Source organism: Lissotriton vulgaris, chromosome 5, assembly GCF_964263255.1.
Source record: "Lissotriton vulgaris chromosome 5, aLisVul1.2, whole genome shotgun sequence".
Classification (NCBI taxonomy): domain Eukaryota; kingdom Metazoa; phylum Chordata; class Amphibia; order Caudata; family Salamandridae; genus Lissotriton; species Lissotriton vulgaris.
In genome coordinates, this window is record NC_141693.1 from 899,535,166 (window position 1) to 899,555,063 (window position 19,898).

Consider the following 19,898-nt stretch of genomic DNA (forward strand, 5'->3'; position numbering starts at 1 on the left):
TGGTGATCACTATTTGGATAAAACTGCTCAGCCTAGAAATGTTTTATCTTTTAACTAGTGGGAACACTGTCCAACTCCACCAAAAGGCATTTCGAAAACATTTTTTGAGAAATTCCAATACTTCTCAGGGTTTAATAACAGTGATCCAGGAACGTTTTATTTTAAAATGTTAAATAGAACAGGAATGAAAACAATGTTGACTAATACTAAATTGATTTATTCAGAAAAATGTTATGACAAGATGTCTACATTAGGTTTCGAATTTTGGAAAAACACCATTGAAACAAAAACAATGTGGGGTTCCAAAGATTGGCAAGTACAAGGCCTAGAAGCACTGTTTAGGGCCTGCATGATCCCAGAACAAATGATATTCTTGAATGACACAATTCAACAAACTACTTGTCTTGACCTAGCTAAGATAAAAGACTTGAATACACCGTCTATTCCGAAAACCATGCCTGATAGTGACAGCACTACTGATGTGGAGATAGACGTTTCTAATATTTTACACCAAAACAGAACACATACTGATTGGAAAAAGTGGTTGATATGGCCAACAGACACGAATAACTGTCAAGATAGATTCCTGAACAAAACACAGTGGTTCAAAATGACCAGACCAGACCCTAGATATTCCCAGAGACAACATCCAGGGATAGTTACAACATACAGTGTAGGGAAACTATGCCTTGAGTGGCTACAGAAATCCACACTGGCTGAAATTAAGCAACACTTGACTTTACTTAAAGACGGTGCTGACTTGCGTGATTTCATAATGGGACCACGCAAACAGCGTCAAAAACGTTTCATAGCGGCCGGTATATACGCTGCATACAACGAAGCATGGAACGTAATGCAAATTGAAACAGCAGAATAAATACGAGAAATTGATTGTATAAATTTGGAAAAATCACTTTCTGTTGTGGACAATGGGTTAACGACTCTGTCTTCCAGAATATATTCACTGGACAGCATTAGATCGTCTGCCTTTGATATAATAGAGCAGGACTTACTAATGTTACAACATGGTCAGTCTCAATTACGTTCTATTGTACAGCTTGGATGGACGTTGCAAAATCTGCGTTCAGGCTACGTACCATGGCGTTTAATCAACACAACGCCATTATTCGGTATCTTTAATCTTACTGATAAACAAATCAGTTTGGCACAAAAAGGAGCAGACTATACGATTCTGAGCATTGAAAAACTCGCGAGATTACCATTGACAATGTCAGAGAGACCTGTCATCGAATGGATAATACAGGGAACGATTACAATTCCGATAACAACTTTCCAGTTTAAATACTGTTAAGAGTATATACCAGCAGGCCAGTATGAAAGGTTGGGTAAAGAATACATCAAATCAAACTGGGATTTACCTTATACACACAGATGTTACAGTGAGGGAAACAAGGAGGTATTTCTTAGTGGTAAAAATTGTAAAAAAAATCACTAAGCGGTACACTTCTGTGTCAAGGAATTAATTTGCATGGGGCCTGCAAAGGGTCTTCAAACAACCTTTCATGTCACCTGCATGGCACGCCTGCAAAACAGATAGAGCCATTTTTTAGACCACTTTCAAACGGTAGTTACATTTTAATAAGTGACCACAGCTGTTGTGGCGTGCTGCCAGGAAAAGCCTATCTGACAACTGTAACTTCCAGGGCCATTTGCTGTATGCAAGTATTGTATCCACACAGCAATCCAGATATGGGGGCTGCGTTATGGCCTCGGTTGAGTATCTCTTCTATTCGAATTGATACTTTAAGCAGAATGCAGTCTATTCTTTTACAAACATCTGTGCCTCTAACTTCATCAAAAGAAACATATGATCTGCAAGTTGCAAGGACAGCACCAGAGATATATACCCTTTTATCAACAAATTGCCCCGTACATTTCGTAGAAGTGTTGAGCCAAATCTTAAACATGTCTGATACCAGTGGCATCGCACATGTATTTAAGACAATTTTTTCGGGACTGTTAGCACCCTTTGAAACAGTTCTGGGCATCATCCCGAATTTTGTCCATTCTGTCTTCGGCTGCCTACCCTTAATCTTGGGACTCGTGGCAGGAGTTTTATTTTTGCTCCTTCTGCACCGATATGGCAAGCCAATCCACAGGCAAGACTCTAGCACCGATGGAAGAAACGATCCTAGCAATACGATACCGAGACCGTATCACTAAGGTCCTCAGATTGGCCCGGCTAAGAGATCTGAGTACAACCTGGTTTCTTTCATTCAGACCGATCTGGCAAAATTGCATCATACCTGTGCTTCGATGTCTGCTATGCAGAGAAGAATGCGTGTTGGACATCTGTCTTACACTACAATCAGCAGCACCAATGGATATCGATACTTTGCTAGGTCCTGTAACGACTCATGCATCGTGTTGTCCCCAGCGGCTACCCATTCTGATGACAGCATTCGTTGAGACTTCACCACTGCGAGTAGGTGGCGGTGAGGTACGAGAGGAAAGCAGCACCAAACAGGTACAGCCTTCTGTGAGCATTGCTGATCCAACCATCGATGACAGCAATCACGCAGAAAACTGCACAGTTGCAGTATTTTCGAACTTGGTCGAACTTTCACCTGATGTGGTAGACCAATTTTTTGCGGGTCTGTCTGAAATAATGTACTCTCCAATCAACGAGAATAACGAAATAAAAACAATGAGCACTCAGCGTTCCCTGAACTCTGAATTCGGCCTTCAGTTTTTGATAAACAAAGCTACAGAAAATATTTGGAACTTTTCCCCTGAAAGCGAAATTATTTTTGCCCATATTTTCAAAATATTTACCTTTTTTTGGCACATGGTACTCTGCTTAAAGTAGAACTATTCTTAGAGAACAGAGATTCTATTTTAGGATACTAGAGACAATATTTTACCTCAGCCTCTTGCACATATACAGCATTTTGTATAAATATGTGATGAAATGGTTTCGACCTTCTTTTCTGTATTTAGAGCCATTTCATGTGTAATTTTCGCAAATTCAATCAGCTGATGTATATATGCATTTATCTGAATGATGGCACTGCTTGAAAAGCGTACAGTACAAATACTCTTTTTTCGTGTATTTACCTTATACCATTTCAAATGCGAAATATGTATTTTGGGGTGGGTTGGAAAAAACACATGCATCATTGAATGTTTACTATTGCTTAGTTTTTTAGTAATGATAGACATCAATCCGTGGAGTGGGTGTCGTGTTCATATCTAGGACCCTACTTCGATATTCCCAATTTATGCCCTAGTGAGGTTATAATCAATAATATCCTGATAAAGGCATAAGAATCAGATTCATATTCAGTAATAGCCCATGCAATCTAAAACACAGCACGGTTATTCCTCATCGACTCCTAGAAAGCACAACACGTTCTTTAAACAAACCAAGCCTCCAGCAGCCTGGGAAACCCCCCTGCTTTTGTTTTGATTTGAACAAGAACTCCTGAAATTCAGCAAGAACTGTTAGTTCTTGGTGACGTCTTATGTCCAACCTTACGTCAAACCCGGCACCTTTCAGGTATAAAATACCAACAGTTGCCTTAAGCAAACACACGGTGGTGTGGAGCAGAGTGGCCATCTACTTGCCTGAGAGCCCAGCTGATGCGAGTGCCCACGGAAGCCGCCCCTCCTGTTTGACGCACTGAGAGAGACGCTGTCTTTTTCTCCAGCCGAGAAAATCCAGCTCCGGTGTTTCCAGCCTACCCTTGCGGGTTGCTGGGATATCGAGTCCTGAGGAAAGAGATACCAGACCTCCCACATTCTATTACCAAGGTACGGAGCTGACTAAACCCTTAAGAGAATTCTTGATGCAGATTCTTGGCAAAATTATCTTAACCAACTTAACTTAAAACTGCTACTTACTCATCCCTTCCCAAGTATTAGGCTTAGGTCAGGTACACCGGGGTAGGCTTAGTTAGAAGCACCAGTTGAGTACTTTAGGACACACAAAAAAAACTTACCTGAAGCCGCCGCAACACGCAGAACGCCACAGCTTGCCAGGCGCTACTGCCCACGCCGCCACCGCCGAGAGTCACCTTCCCTGGAGTCAGAAAGCGCCGCCGCTCCGGGACTACGAATCCCGGCAGCCTACGCGGCGGCGCACGCTGTGACACCGCGAGGGCGCCAGGGGAGGCGCACAAAAGCGCACCAGGACCGGCGGAGCTTTGGGACACACAAAAAAACTTACCTGAAGCCGCCGCAACACGCAGAACGCCACAGCTTGCCAGGCGCTACTGCCCACGCTGCCACCGCCGAGAGTCACCTTCCCTGGAGTCAGAAAGCGCCGCCGCTCCGGGACTACGAATCCCGGCAGCCTACGCGGCGGCGCACGCTGTGACACCGCGAGGGCGCCAGGGGAGGCGCACAAAAGCGCACCAGGACCGGCGGAGCTTTGGGACACACAAAAAAAACTTACCTGAAGCCGCCGCAACACGCAGAACGCCACAGCTTGCCAGGCGCTACTGCCCACGCCGCCACCGCCGAGAGTCACCTTCCCTGGAGTCAGAAAGCGCCGCCGCTCCGGGACTACGAATCCCGGCAGCCTACGCGGCGGCGCACGCTGTGACACCGCGAGGGCGCCAGGGGAGGCGCACAAAAGCGCACCAGGACCGGCGGAGCTTTGGGACACACAAAAAAAACGTACCTGAAGCCGCCGCAACACGCAGAACGCCACAGCTTGCCAGGCGCTACTGCCCACGCCGCCACCGCCGAGAGTCACCTTCCCTGGAGTCAGAAAGCGCCGCCGCTCCGGGACTACGAATCCCGGCAGCCTACGCGGCGGCGCACGCTGTGACACCGCGAGGGCGCCAGGGGAGGCGCACAAAAGCGCACCAGGACCGGCGGAGCTTTGGAACACACAAAAAAAACTTACCTGAAGCCGCCAAAACATGCAGAACGCCACAGCTTGCCAGGCGCTACTGCCCACGCCGCCACCGCCGAGAGTCACCTTCCCTGGAGTCAGAAAGCGCCGCCGCTCCGGGACTACGAATCCCGGCAGCCTACGCGGCGGCGCACGCTGTGACACGCAGAACAGGTACAAACAAAGTGGTCCCAGACAAAAAGGCAGTAAACAGTATCGTAACAAGAGTAGATAACTACACAGGTAATTCTAGCAGCATTATTTTTAATCACAACGTGTTATTTATAAGAATCATTCATAAAAAATTAATACAAGTTCAATCACATATAATGCCCCTAAGAATGAAACAGGGAAGGGTAGTGCTGGGATAGTGAAAGATGAGAGCTAAAACAAAGGGTCATAAAGACCAGAGTATACAACAAATTCTTTGAAAAGAACACAATGGAGCGATGGATTAATCGACAAATTTAGGCAATCATGACTCAAAGAAAAACAATAATGATAAATGATGACAGAGGCTGACCACAGGGGAGAGTGTCGACGTTTCGACCCAGATAAAATGCAGGTGTGGTGTGAACCTTGCTAGAGGGTCTTCATCAGGACAAAGGTGGTGAGGGGTGGGGCAACGAATCTGTTTCAGGGCTCACTGACAGGCAGATGAAGTTAAAAGGGGGTTGTTACAAAGGAGTGTTTTCGCTGAAAAATCCAGCCAGAACTTTACTGTTAAAGGCAGTGGGGTTTCGTCACCGGCGTGGCGCAGGTATTCCAAACGCCGATAGATTGCGTGATCGTGGAGTCAGTAGGAGAAAAGGGACGTAATCGTGTGATTCTAGGGTCCAATGCAGAAAAGACAGATTCCTACTAGCTGCTGCTCGTCGCTGGTCTGGGAGCACTCCTTTGTAACAACCCCCTTTTAACTTCATCGTCCTTGGCAACAGCCTGTGCTATGGGCAGACTGTCGTTATCTTGAAGCAAGTGGGACTGGTTCCTTTCTTGTTCCAGCGCTGATATCACCAAGTTTGCAGTTAAGATCCACTCTGCCTCTGGCAGAACCCACATACTGTTTCGTGATCCGCAATCTTCTTAAAGCTCTGCCTGTCAGTGAGCCCTGAAACAGATTCGTTGCCCCACCCCTCACCACCTTTGTCCTGATGAAGACCCTCTAGCAAGGTTCACACCACACCTGCATTTTATCTGGGTCGAAACGTCGACACTCTCCCCTGTGGTCAGCCTCTGTCATCATTTATCATTATTGTTTTTCTTTGAGGCATGATTGCCTAAATTTGTAGATTAATCCATCGCTCCATTGTGTTCTTTTCAAAGAATTTGTTGTATACTTTGGTCTTTATGACCCTTTGTTTTAGCTCTCATCTTTCACTATCCCAGCACTACCCTTCCCTGTTTCATTCTTAGGGGCATTATATGTGATTGAACTTGTATTAATTTTTTATGAATGATTCTTATAAATAACACGTTGTGATTAAAAATAATGCTGCTAGAATTACCTGTGTAGTTATCTACTCTTGTTACGATACTGTTTACTGCCTTTTTGTCTGGGACCACTTTGTTTGTACCTATACTTTGCCCAGGTCCCATTGACTTCTTGGGTTAACCCGTGTTTTTGCAACAGCAACACGCAGAACGCCACAGCTTGCCAGGCGCTACTGCCCACGCCGCCACCGCCGAGAGTCACCTTCCCTGGAGTCAGAAAGCGCCGCCGCTCCGGGACTACGAATCCCGGCAGCCTACGCGGCGGCGCACGCTGTGACACCGCGAGGGCGCCAGGGGAGGCGCACAAAAGCGCACCAGGACCGGCGGAGCTTTGGGACACACAAAAAAAACTTACCTGAAGCCGCCGCAACACGCAGAACGCCACAGCTTGCCAGGCGCTACTGCCCACGCCGCCACCGCCGAGAGTCACCTTCCCTGGAGTCAGAAAGCGCCGCCGCTCCGGGACTACGAATCCCGGCAGCCTACGCGGCGGCGCACGCTGTGACACCGCGAGGGCGCCAGGGGAGGCGCACAAAAGCGCACCAGGACCAGCTTCGCGGGACGCGAGCGGGACGCCCGGGGCTAAGCCCGGGCAAAGGGCGGGCCCTCTACGGCCCTCATCGGCACGAGGAGGCAGGGCAGGGCCAGAAACTCTACAGGACTGATATCAAGTAAGCTATATCGTTGTGTTAACCATATATTAAGTATTTAAAGTTCTAAACGTTGGCTGTGAGTACATTGAAAAGTATGCCTGCGAAAACTAAGGAAGCCCCACAGAAGACCCTTGATAATTTTCTTGTCCAGACTGTCAGGAAAATTAATATGCAAAGGAGAGACTCTCTCTGTCTAAGCCAATCCCCAGACCTTCGCTGTTTGTCACCTACAGCTTCCACCATGATTGATGACACTATTTTGCAAGAAACTAGCCAGGAGAATTTAATTAGCGGCCCCATTCTCCTGGATGTAAGCAGTGCACCAGATAATGCAGAAACGGCTATTGAGACTTCTAACACACAGGCTGAGGGTGGTATTGATACTGACACTGACTGTGATCAAGAGACACATAAACAAGCTGCACCCAAGGAAATGACACCAAAAGGGCATGCTACAAGACCAAGACGCTTATGCACAAAGATCCCCCTAAAGCTGAGTGGCCCTCGTATAGGGGCAAGAAAGAAAAGGGTTACTACCCCAAAGACTAAACAAGCAAACGTCATGGAGGATAATCAGTGTCATAATTTTGAGGACGCTCTTTTCGAAAGGATCTCTGACTTTCTTGAGCATAAAATCAATGCCATTGTCAAACCCTTAATATCTAAGTTAGACAAATTGAATGCAGAGGTCAAGAGGTTGGGTGGTTTAAGCACTAAGGTAATAGATGGGGTAGAAAATATCACCAAGATAGTCTCTATCATGCCCAACAACATAGGGGGAGATGTGATTAATGAAGTCTTTCGTGATAACGAAGGGATTCATTTACCTGTTGACAATCCTTTGCCCCAGCCACTAATACCTATGTCTACCATCTCTGAGGGCCCTCTCCTGGTTTCCATCCCAACAGATGTTCCCCCTTCTGTTGGACCACCCCCGGCAACTACCCAAACAACGGTCCCCCACCAATTTCTAGTTGAGGCCACCCCTGTGGTTCTGGTGCTTGCAAACGTACCCCCTCTGGAAGGGTGAATAGCCGAAAGCCCTACCTCCCTTACTAGTAAGGCTCTGCATTGGCTAACCAACAATATGCGGTTAGCCCCTGGGGGGAAACATCATCTGGCAAACGTCATTACGTCTGCGACCAGGGTCCCTTGGTTGGGTAATCGCCCAAAAAAGTTTAAGGGGGACTGCGTGGCAGTGACCCTCTCGAACCAAGACGTTCTCCCAAACATCCTGGCCAATCTATTCCCCCCTCAACGCAGAAAAGGCACTGTTGTTCCTCTCACTTTGAAGTTTTTCTATGGGGAGCAACAAAATGTCACGTACCCAAGGACTCCAGCGCTGGGGTGGGACAGACCCTGGGATTCCAACCCCAGACAAGGGCAGGATATAAGGCATAATTCTGTAGCTCAATATCCCTTCCTATCAAGGCAAAATTCTTTTGTCGAACCTCTCCAGTTATTTAACCGCTATGCCCCATTGTCCTTCATGGACCAGAATGATTGACTCGCTCCTATAGAAGATATTAACAGTGAGGATTTTTTACCTGTTTCTTTTCCTGCCCCTGTACATTTAGATCTAAAAAATAAAAGCAACAGGGTGTGTAGTATCTTGAGCTGGAACATCGCTGGCATTAACTCAAAAATTGGTAACAAGGACGGGCTGGAAATGGTTAGTTCCCACGACATTCTTGTATTCCAGGAGACCTGGGAGACGTCCGACGGATTTGCTCTAGACGGCTTTTCCCAGTTCTCTGTACCTGCTATTCCTAGCACATCTGGAAGGGCAAAGGGAGGCTTGGCTATATATATTTCCTTAAACGTTCAGGGAAAGCCAAGACGAATTAACTCTAACTCAACAAACATACTAGCAGTTGAATTAACTACTTTTAACTCACAGCCTATCCTATTAGTTAATTTTTATAATTCTCCTGTCAGTCAACTGCTCAACGAGCATTTGGAAATCTTAGAGGATTTTTTGTCTTCCCACAGCGAAAACAGTGCCCACGGCTTTGACGTGATTCTCATGGGAGACTATAATATCCACCCATGCGACAGGGATTGCCGTGAGGAATATGAAGATTTTCCCCCTTATCTCTGTATTCCGCACTTTGAACACTCACCGCGTGGGGAGGCATTGGAATCATTTTTAGCAACTTTTAATCTTTATGAATTCTCTAGCAGTAATAGAGACTTGAGGTTACCGACATTTGTGGGTAACAACTCTGGCACAATAGTAGATTATATCTTTTTGTCGTCTAGTATTTTGTCTGAGGTCTCAACCTATAAGGTAGAAACCTCAGTTTTTAGTGATCATAACCCAGTAATTTTAGAGATTCTATCCCAGGGAGTTCTTGGAAAGAGAGAAGCTGCAGCCTCATGCGCGACTAATCTAGTTCTGGGAGATCAGAACCGTAGGCTGAAGTGGGATCAAGTCACCCCGATCACTTTTATACAGGATACCCTGTCCAAAGTTGAGGGTGAGGTCGCAATCTGCCTAGATAAAAACAACCCGTCTTCTAGTTTGATAGAGGCTTTTAATACTATCTGCAATCAGATTGATCTGGACCTGACTGTAAGGAATAAGGGTCGGACATGTACAGGTAAAAAATGGTTTAACACAGGTTGTTCAAAGGCCCACTCAATTCTCCTAAAGGCTTTAAAAGCGGAGCCAAGAGATAAAGTACAGATAGCGCTGTTAAGGAAAAACTACAACAATGCCATCAAAAAGAGAAAATTAGAGATCAAAGCTGAGGCCTGGAACGATTTGCTCTCGCCCGAAATCCAAAGAGATAGCTCAAAATTTTGGGCGATAATAAATCATCCCTTTTTTGTCGATCCAGATAAGCAGAGAGCAGATTGCACCATTCCGGATGACCAATGGGTCACACACTTCAGCAATATCTACAGTTGCCCTGATAATACCTCAGGCTGTGGATTACAATCCACACAAGCAGTCCCTCCCATTTCTCCTTTTAGTATAGAAGAGGTAAAAAAAGCTATCAGCGACACACACTCTAAAAAGGCCCCAGGCCCTGACGGGGTCCCCGCTGACTTTTTTAAGAGTGCCCCTGAATTAAGCGCCAAAATTCTTACCAACATTTTTAATGCCACAAGAGATTTTGTTTTTCCTAGTAGCTGGTCGAAGTCCACCATTATACCTATTTTTAAAAAGGGACAAAGAACAGACCCAGCCTGCTATAGGCCAATCTCCCTAATCGACTCAAGTGTTAAGATTCTGGGAAGAGTTCTCTTAGGTAGATTGACCCTGCTTTTAGAAGAAAAGGGCATTTTATCGAATGCACAATACGGCTTCAGAGCAAAAAGGGGAACCCTGGATCAGTGTCTGAATTTAGAACTGATCATTAGTAAGTATGTAGCAGCCAAGGGGGGGCTCCCTGTACATGGCCTTTATGGACCTCTCCTCAGCTTTTGACCTGGTCAACAGGGCTAAGCTGTGGGGGGTCCTTTTGGCCATGGGCTTTGATGCCCCTTTGGTGGGATACTTGGCAGAGTTACATAGAGACCTCAAGACGTCTGTCAGAGTGACCAGAGAAGGGAGATGTACCTGTCACTTTGATTCAGGGAGAGGGGTTAGGCAGGGATGCATCCTTGCACCCCTTCTCTTTACACTCTATATAAATGGTCTTGAGGCAGTTTTGGCTGCGTCCCACATGGACATTCCGCGCGCAGGAGAAAAAAAGATTCCTGTCCTCCTGTACGCGGACGACGCCGTCCTTCTAGCACGCTCTGGAGTGGCACTAAGCAAACTTCTGTCAGCTTTTGGGGATTTCATGTCCTCACTGGACATGAAAACTAATGTAGAAAAATCCCACGTAATGATAGTAGGAGCCGCAGGCAGAAAAAAAAAGTCTAAAACTTTCTTTTGCTCAGGGAAGGAGGTCAGGAGAGTTCCATCTTTCCCCTACCTGGGCGTGATCTTTGACGAAAAAGGCAAGTGGGTCCTCAGCTTTTGGCCAAAAGCAACGCAGTAGCAAGAGCGGCTGCTGGGCTGCTTGGTTTTGCTAAAAAGCTGGGTGCTCGCCCCATGGAGAGCATTATAAAGGTCTACAAATCTAAATGTTTATCGGTTGCCCAATATGGCTCTGTCATTTGGGGGCACACTAATCATGAGTATGATAAAATTCAAAAAGTTGAAAATAAATTCCTGAGAACTCTGCTCTCTGTCCCCCAGTCAATTTCTACTTACATAATACATACAGAGCTCGGCCTGGGCTACATTACCGACACCCTGAAGGCAGCCCCAGTTATTGGCTGGTTAAAAGTGTGGCTCAATCAGGAGCTCACTCTAAACCATCATATTTTTAAAGATTGCTTAGCCTTGGACAATGTTTATAACATTCCTTGGCTAAAATATGTCAAGACGCAGCTAACTCTAGTTGGCCGATCTGAACTTTTCTCCTCCCCACATTTGATAAATCTAGAAGACACAAAGACAGTCAAAAATCTTTTGACTGAGCGTTATGTCCTGGAGAGGGAAGCCACAGAGTTGAACAAACCTACGGTTAGGAAACATTGTACGATAATAACTGTCCCAGGTATGGAACCATATCTCTGTTCGGTACATAAACCATACCATCGTTTCCTCCTAACAAGATTTCGCCTTGATTTAATTCCTTATATACTGGGCAATTTTAAAAAGTGGTCTAGACCTGAATATGCTGATCCTTGTGATTGTGACCAATTTTCTATTCAAGACACAACGCACTTTATCCTGTTCTGTGGTCATTATAAAGAGTGCAGAAAAAAATTCCTGCTGCCTATACTGTGCAATATGGGTTTTACTCAAGTTAAACCTGCTATGCTATTTCTGCAACTTTTATCCAGTTTAAAAGTGGCATTTCATGTTGCTAGTTTTTTGGTTGCTGGCGCACGTATAAATAAGCATCGCCTCAACGCCAGGCACTGTGTCCTTGATCAATGATTACCATCTATATTTAAATGAACTTTTTAGATTATGGTACAATTTTATTCTTGTATAATGTGTTTTTAGGGTTTTTTATAAATTTTAAAAATTTTATAAAATCTTTGTAAATTTATACATTTTCCTGTATGTATTACTATGTGTCATGATGAAATGTTACCGTGTATTGCTCGTTCTTCTTTTATGATTTTAATTAATCGAATAAAGAAACTTTGACTGACTGACTGACTGACTGAGTACTTTAGTCAATGTATTTATTTATGTATGTATATATTTTATCCATTATAAAGTATCATATGGCTAAGAAACCGTATCAATGCTTTTACAGTATTATTTCATAATACTACTTTTACTGTACGCACTTTACTTTAAGTATTGCAATTGTGGCAATTCATTTCTCTTGCATGAGAAAGAAGACTGCTCAATAAATTATACCTTTTTATTGAAAACGCCCGTCTCTCTATTTCTCTGCATTCTGGTGAAACTAAGTATGCACTGCTGACTGAGTGAAATAGCGGTCTATTGTTTTCACACGACTCTAGAGATATACTCTTGTTCTGAGGGAGCAAAGTTGTCATGTTTATGCGGTTGTCGGAAACTGAATCCCTTCTTGTCTGAGCCAGGGGAGCTTGTCCCTCCCTATTTCATTCAAGAAAGTTTCCAGTGACCTCTGAGCTAGCTGGCGCAAACCTAAATTAAGTTTAACATAATCAGTAGAGACCTAGATGACCTCAGTCCTACGTCTACACTGCTGTTTGTTATTCCAATGTGCAGAGCCTATTGGGAAAATAGGAACTTCACTACAGAACAAACCCTAAATTTATGCCAAAAGTAGTATCCCATTTTCATATAAATCAAACAATAAAACTGCCAGTGTTCTTTCCAAATCCACAGTCAGTACCTGAAAGGGCTCTACACACACTAGATGTAAAAAGAGCTCTTCTATACTACATTAATAGAACTAAGGATTTTAGGAAAACTAAACAGTTGTTTGTTGCCTTTTCACCACAACATAAAGGCAACCCCATTTCAAAATCTGGGTTAGCCAGATGGATAGTTAAGTGCATTTAGATATGTTATCTTAAAGCAAAACGCACTTTAACAGTATCCCCAAGGGCGCATTCCACACGCAAACTAGGAGCATCCATGGCTTCCCTAGGAAACATTCCTCTAGAGGAAATATGTAAAGCAGCCACATGGACCACCATACATACTTTCACAAAACACTATTGTGTAGATGTACATTCCAAAAAGCAAGCTGCTGTAGGACAGGCTGTTCTTAAAAACTCTATTTCAGACTGCTGCAGGTGGCACAGGTAGCCACCGCTAGGGGGAGAAACTGCTATACATACTATGCACAGATATGAATTCAGGAGCCCACATGCCTCGAACGGAATATGCTACTTACCAGTATGCATCTGTTCTTGGCATGTAGGGCTGCTGACATTCATATCGCCCACCCTCCTCCCCGGTGCCTGTCGTAACTGTAGCATTCATTCTTACTCTTACGTTCTTGCATGGACATCTCTTACTGTACCACACTCCATCTCTGCCACAATGGCGGAAAACAATCTGAGGATGGAGAGGATGCCCATGCGCACTGTAGTCCAGGGGAGGAGCCACCTATCTCGTGATACTTCGAAGACTCTTGCAGGACAACAATGTGCAATCATCCGGACCCAACACTAGGCGGCGATCTATGCACAGATATGAATGTCAGCAGCCCTACATGCCAAGAACAGATGCATACTGGTAAGTAGCATATTCCTTATATTCTGAGGATCCACATAAGGACTGTTTGTACTGCCGCCACCCTAAACATGTCCCTAAGGACTGCAAGCACTGCAGAACCTTCTCAGCTAAAACCTTGAGAGACAGGGAGGCATGTCTATTACTATGGCTTCAGAAGAAGAAGGCCACTTCAGATTCAGACTCTGAGGAAGATGTTGATGAATAGGAAGTCTTCTGCTCCTGAGGAAAAAATAGATCGAAAAAAGCAAAAGACCAAGGAAAAAGAAGCTTCTTAATCTTCTTTACCTCAAATCCCCTTAAGAAAGTCATCTATTCTGATAAATGCTGGAGGGGGTGTGGGCTGCTAGGGGAATTTTTAGCACATCTGGTGTGACTGCCCTATCATTCGCCCATACTGGGAGGAAATTCTTGCCCAAATTAAAGAACTACTGGGGCACCCCATTTCTACCTCGATAGCCACTACCCTTCTGGGTTTCCGTGATCCTAGCCTTGAACACCAGACTAGGGCGGACAAGAAGATTATGTGACTTTGTATTGGGGCGGCCAAGCTCACCCTTGCTGCATCATGGAAGAGCAGGGAGGCACCGGCCATCTCCCGCTGGCACTCACGGCTTTGGAGACTGAGTCTAGAGAGAATGGCGGACATCTTCTTGGATGATTTCAAGAACTTTGACTTTTGATGGGGCCCACTGGTTCGATTTCTATCCCAAGGCTTGCCTTCCGCAGTGTGTCCGGCGAGTATTCGATTCCTTCACCTATTTCAATTTTGAGCTCCCATCTTGAACAAAGCCTTCAAAATAGCTACCACCATTGGGGAGGGGGGAGGACTGGGGGGATAAGGGGACGGGAGGGGAGTTTAGGAGTTTTGTTGTTCTTACTCCGCATTCCGCATGAGCTCTTCCCACGGCCTTGCCCCGGGGTACCTACTTCCAGCTGGGTGCCGTTCAATCCGCCATAGAGTGTTGTCTCTAGACCCTGGCCAGGACATATGGAACTCTGCCTACCGACCATAGAGGCTGGGTCAAACTGTGGCTGATTCCCCACTAAACACGCTGTTCACCTGGAGTCCCCACATACGTCAGATGATGCATCTATAGAGGCGTTAGGCTATCTCGTGGGGCCTGGGCAAGACTACTCTCCTAGTGTGCGGGGTGCATGTGGGCGGATGTAACGCTATACCCTGTGAGGGACAATGTGCGGGTTGCGCATCTTTTCTTATGTTTTTTAAACTTAAAAAACATACTTTTGATAGAAAAAAGTCATCTGGTTCAAGGGAGGTGTCTTCTGCTCCTTCATCTAAGGTAGGAGTTTCACTGGCTTTGACTCCTGTGAAAACGGCGACGCCGCCGACTACTTCGTCGACATCCGCGTCCACGTCGATGACTAAGACGACATCGTCGAAGAAGGGTTTGTCGACTATCCCGTTGATGGGAAGATCACCGTCGACAACGGCCTCGTCGACGACTCCATTGAAATCGACAACGTCGACGACGATAATTCGAATTTCGTCGATGGGAACATCGTCGACGGGCGCTCCGTCGACGACACCTTTTAAGTCTCCGAAGACGAAGTCATCCACATCTTTAAAGTCCTTTCCACCATCAACGGGCTCGTAGACGACGATGAAAACTGCGGATTTTACTAGCTGGACTAAGATTTTACCACTACCACCATCAAGTCTGCTGGAGATGCAGTCAGAGGATGAGGAATCTGGAGTGGCTTATAGTTCTTCCCAGCTTCAAATAAAAAGTCAGGACACTGACAATGATGAGTACCAGGAAGTTCAGGGTGTGTTTTCTTTTGAGGACCGTCTAGTGGCTGAAAAGAAATATGAGTTATTTCAGCAGTCTTATAATTATGAGGAGGAGAAAGTACAGCAGGAGGTGAGAGAGGAAACTGTATCCATGCCAATTTCTCTTGTAACGGATCTTCGCTATATGATAAACGACTACTATCGTCGATTCCCAGAGGCTAACGCTCCAGCCTCACAGCTTGTATCAAGTCCAGCTCAAGTTCAGGTGGCTCAACCCCCGCCTCCAACTACACCTGCAATTCAAATAATTCGATCACCCCATGTTATTACAATTAGAGACGATTTAATGGACAGTGACGGAGATCAACCAGAAGAAGGGGAACTTCTTCAGGGAAGTCCAGTTGGGATAGAATGGGATCAATATATTATCCCTACTACGCCATCTCCATCGCGGTCTCCAGCACATTCCCCTCCTCAGGATATTGGAGGATTACGTGATATCATGGAAAAGGCCTCAAAAAGATTTGAACTCCTGCTTCCAGTCCAAGAAGCAGAATGTTTTCTTTATGACTTTAAAGAGGAGTCTAGAAAATCTATCCAATCAATCCAAATTATAGACTTCATTTGGAATGAAGGTTTTAAACTGATGAAAAATTCAGCTTCCGTCGCAGCCTCGGTGCCTAGGATAGATAAAAAAGTATAGGGCACCAGAATCCTCTCCTGCGTGATTAACTGGCCATCCACGGCCAGAGTCAGTGGTGATGCTGGCAGCGCAACGCAGTTCAAAGAATCCCGTCTCAGCAACTATAGGCCCTCCAGACAAGGAGGTAATACGTATGGATGGAGCAGGAAAGCGTTTTGCTGTGTTAGCGGCAGCAGCGATTAGAGCTGCAAATGCATTAGCCCTCCTCAGTAGATACAATCGTCAAATGTGGTCAGATATAGCTCCATTGTTGTCACATTTGCCAGAGGATTAAAAGGAGGAGACAGTCGCCATAATCCAGGATGGTTTCAGAGCGGCATCTGAGTCTATATATATATATATAGCAATGGATATGTCTTCTCTTTCATTTCGTCACATGACAGCGGCGGTGGCGCTGCGAAGACAAGGATGGCTCAAAGCCACTTAGTTTAGACCACAAGTCCAAGCGAAGATCATTGTTATGCCGTTCGACAGGGAAAATCTGTTCGGAAAGCACATCAATGAAGCCCTTCAAACCTAACACCGACACAGCGTGTGCATTGGGCCCTCTGCAACAGGGTAGGTTTCAGTCCTTTCGAAGGAGGGGATCGAGAGGTCAGTATTCTCAAAGACCATCATATCAATCTGGCAGATATCCGCCTTACAATCAGCAGGGTTTTCAAGTGGACAGCAGTTTCGATCCTCAGGTACCTCGTATCAGCAACAGTCAAAAGGAAAATCTTCGGCAAGAGGCAAGACTCAACAGCCTACTAGAAGACAGTGACTTCAACACAGCGCCCACCACTTGTTCAAGCTCCAACAACCATTATCTGGCTCTATTTTATCAAGAATGGAAGTCAGTTACAACAGACAGACAAATGGGTATTAGACATAATTCATCAGGGCCATACCCTAGAATTTATACAGAAGCCTCCAAATCAACCTCCTATTCTCAGAAAGCAACAGCACCTGTCCGCTCTCAAAGCGGAAATATTATCTCTCTTGCAAAAGGAGGCAATAGAAGAAGTGCCACGTCTTCAACGAGGGAAAGGCTTTTATTTGCATTTCTTTCTAATAAAGAAAAAACTTACGGGGAAAATGGAGACCGGTAATGGACCTGAGAAGTTTGAACAAATTAATCAAAAAGATATCTTTTGACATGTTATCCCTTCAGGAAATTCTCCTTCTTCTCTGCAAAGGAGACAACTTGGCATCCGTGGACCACTTAGATGCTTATTTTCACATCCCGGTCCATGTAAAACACAGAAAATTTCTATGCTTCATGGTGGCGGGGCGCCACTACCAATTCAAAGTCTTGCCATTTAGTCTGAAATTGGCCCCAAGGGTTTTTACTAAGTGTATGGAGCCAGTGGCAGCTCACTTAAGGCTTCAAGGCCTCAAAGTCTTCCCGTATCTAGACGACTGGCTCATAAAAGGTGCTTTGCTTCAGGAAACACAGCTCTCTCTGCAGTGTTGCATGGATCTCTTCAGTCGTCTGGGTCTAAAAGTCAATCTGGAAAAGTAATGTCTTATCCCATCGCAATCTCTTCAGTTTCTGTGTGCCATGCTCCCCACAAGAGAAGCGAAAGCTTATCCATCAGAGGGAGGCGTACAGAAGATAATAAATCTGGCTTCTCATCTTCAAACAAGAAAGTTCACTTCTGTGAGAATCTACAAGTCATTATTAGGAATGATTTATTCTTGTATTCCCTTGCTCCCCAATTGCAGGCTGCACATGAGGCCTCTTCAGGAGCTTCTGGACAAATAGTGGATTCATCACGGTTCCTTCAAAGTCCGGGTGTCTATCACTCGCCAGGCCTTGTCATGGTGGACAATCAGAAAACACTTAACAAAAGGCCTGGTATTCGAACCTCAGCGTTAGTTATGTAATGATGACAGACGCATCTCTGCAAAGTTGGGGAGCACATCTCGAAGAAATAGAAATACAAGGTCATTGTTCAGAAGGAGAAACCCATCTTCACATAAACCTACTAGAGTTAAAGGCAGTGTTCTTGGGATTACAGGCGTTTCTACCCAGGATCAGAGGTTCCACGGTTCTGGTAAGGACCGACAGTACGACTACCATGTTTTACCTACTGAAACAAGGGGGTACAAGGTCAGAACTTTTCTCAAAACAAGCGCAAGAGATTTTGAGGTGGTTGCTACTCCACAACATCTCGCTGCAAGCTCAGCACATTCCGGGGGTGCACAACTTAAGAGCAGATGCCCTCAGCAGATCTCCAAATGTTTCTCACGGGTGGGAATTACATCAAGGTCAACTTCTCCAAGTCTTTCGCCTATGGGGAACGCCATCACTGGATCTTTTCGCGACAGTTCACAACTCAAAATGCAAGCAATTCGCAAGCAGATTCCATCAAAAAGTATTGTGGAGCAATGCACTTCAAATGTGCTGGACAGGGATTTTCGCATATGCCTTCCCTCCATTCCCTCTAATTTCGAAAGTGATTCAGAAAATGAAATCGGAGCTGTGCCACTTAATTCTCATAGCTCCAGCATGGCCGAGACAAGCTTGGTTCTCCGATCTCCTCAAGCGGTCAGTGGCACCCAGGATTCAGTTCCCATTCTCACAGAACCTGATTTCCATGAACAAAGGTCAAATGCTTCATCCAAATTTGAAATCACTAAATTTATCGGCATGGAACCTCACGAGCATGAGTTTCAATCTTTGGATATTTCTCAGGAATGCCGAGATATTCTCTCCAAATCACGGGCAATCTCTACAAACAAGACCTATACGGCAAAATAGAGGAGGTTTTGTCAATGGTGCGCTTCTCAAAATCTTCATCCCTCTAATACCTCTTCAGAACAAATCCTGCCTTATCTTTTGCATTTAGCTAAAGCAAATCTTTACATGCTTCTATAAAGGTACATTTGGCAGCTATCAAGATATAGAAGAGATCCTAACCGTCCATCTCTCTGGTCTCAAAGAGTGATAAAAGAATTTCTCAAGGGACTTTTCAGGACTTTTTCCCCCAGTTCACCGTCCAACAGTCTCTTGGCAGCTTAATACGGTTCTGGCACAGCTCAAGAAGTCTCCTTTCGAACCGATACATAAAATGGATTTACAGTTTCTCTCATGGAAGACTGCCTTACTTTTAGCTCGCACTTCAGCAAGGAGAGTAAGCGTAATTCAGGTTTTCTCAATTTCTGAACCTTTCCTCCAATTTCGTCCTGACAAGTTTATCTTGAGGACAAATCCGAAATTCTTTCCTAAGGTTCCCTCCATATTTCATCTCAACGAAACTGTGGTGTTATACATTTTTTAAGGATCCTTCATCGTCACCGGAACGATCTCTACATTCTCTAGACGTCAAAAGGTGTCTAAAGTTCTACATTGACAGAACAAAGTCATTCAGATAAACAAACCAACTTTTTGTAGAGTTTTCTGGTCCAAGAAAAGGTTTGGCATTATCCAGATCTAGTATTTCTAGATGGATTTCTTCGGCTATCTCTCTGTGCCATGACAAACCGGTAATCCTCTTCATTTTTTTTTAATACATTTTATTAGTTTTCAATTTTTCATATACATACATACAGTGTTATATATAGTTCTGGACTCTTTAACACATCTAGCAAGAATTATCGCAAACCATCATAAACACGTATCATTTGACACATATTTCCGCATTATTGAGGCTTGTCCGAAGGCTCTAGCAGTATCAACTTTGTGTTATATATTCAGACATCCTTTACATATGGCTTATATGTATGAAGAGGTACAAATGACACTTAATGAACAA

General features: G+C 44.9%; 1 protein-coding gene across 2 annotated transcripts in view; it reads left to right on the forward strand.

The window, feature by feature from the left end:
• IDE (insulin degrading enzyme) overlaps positions 1-19,898 on the forward strand; it is a 996,582-nt gene that overhangs the window by 744,358 nt on the left and 232,326 nt on the right. The window lies entirely within an intron of this gene.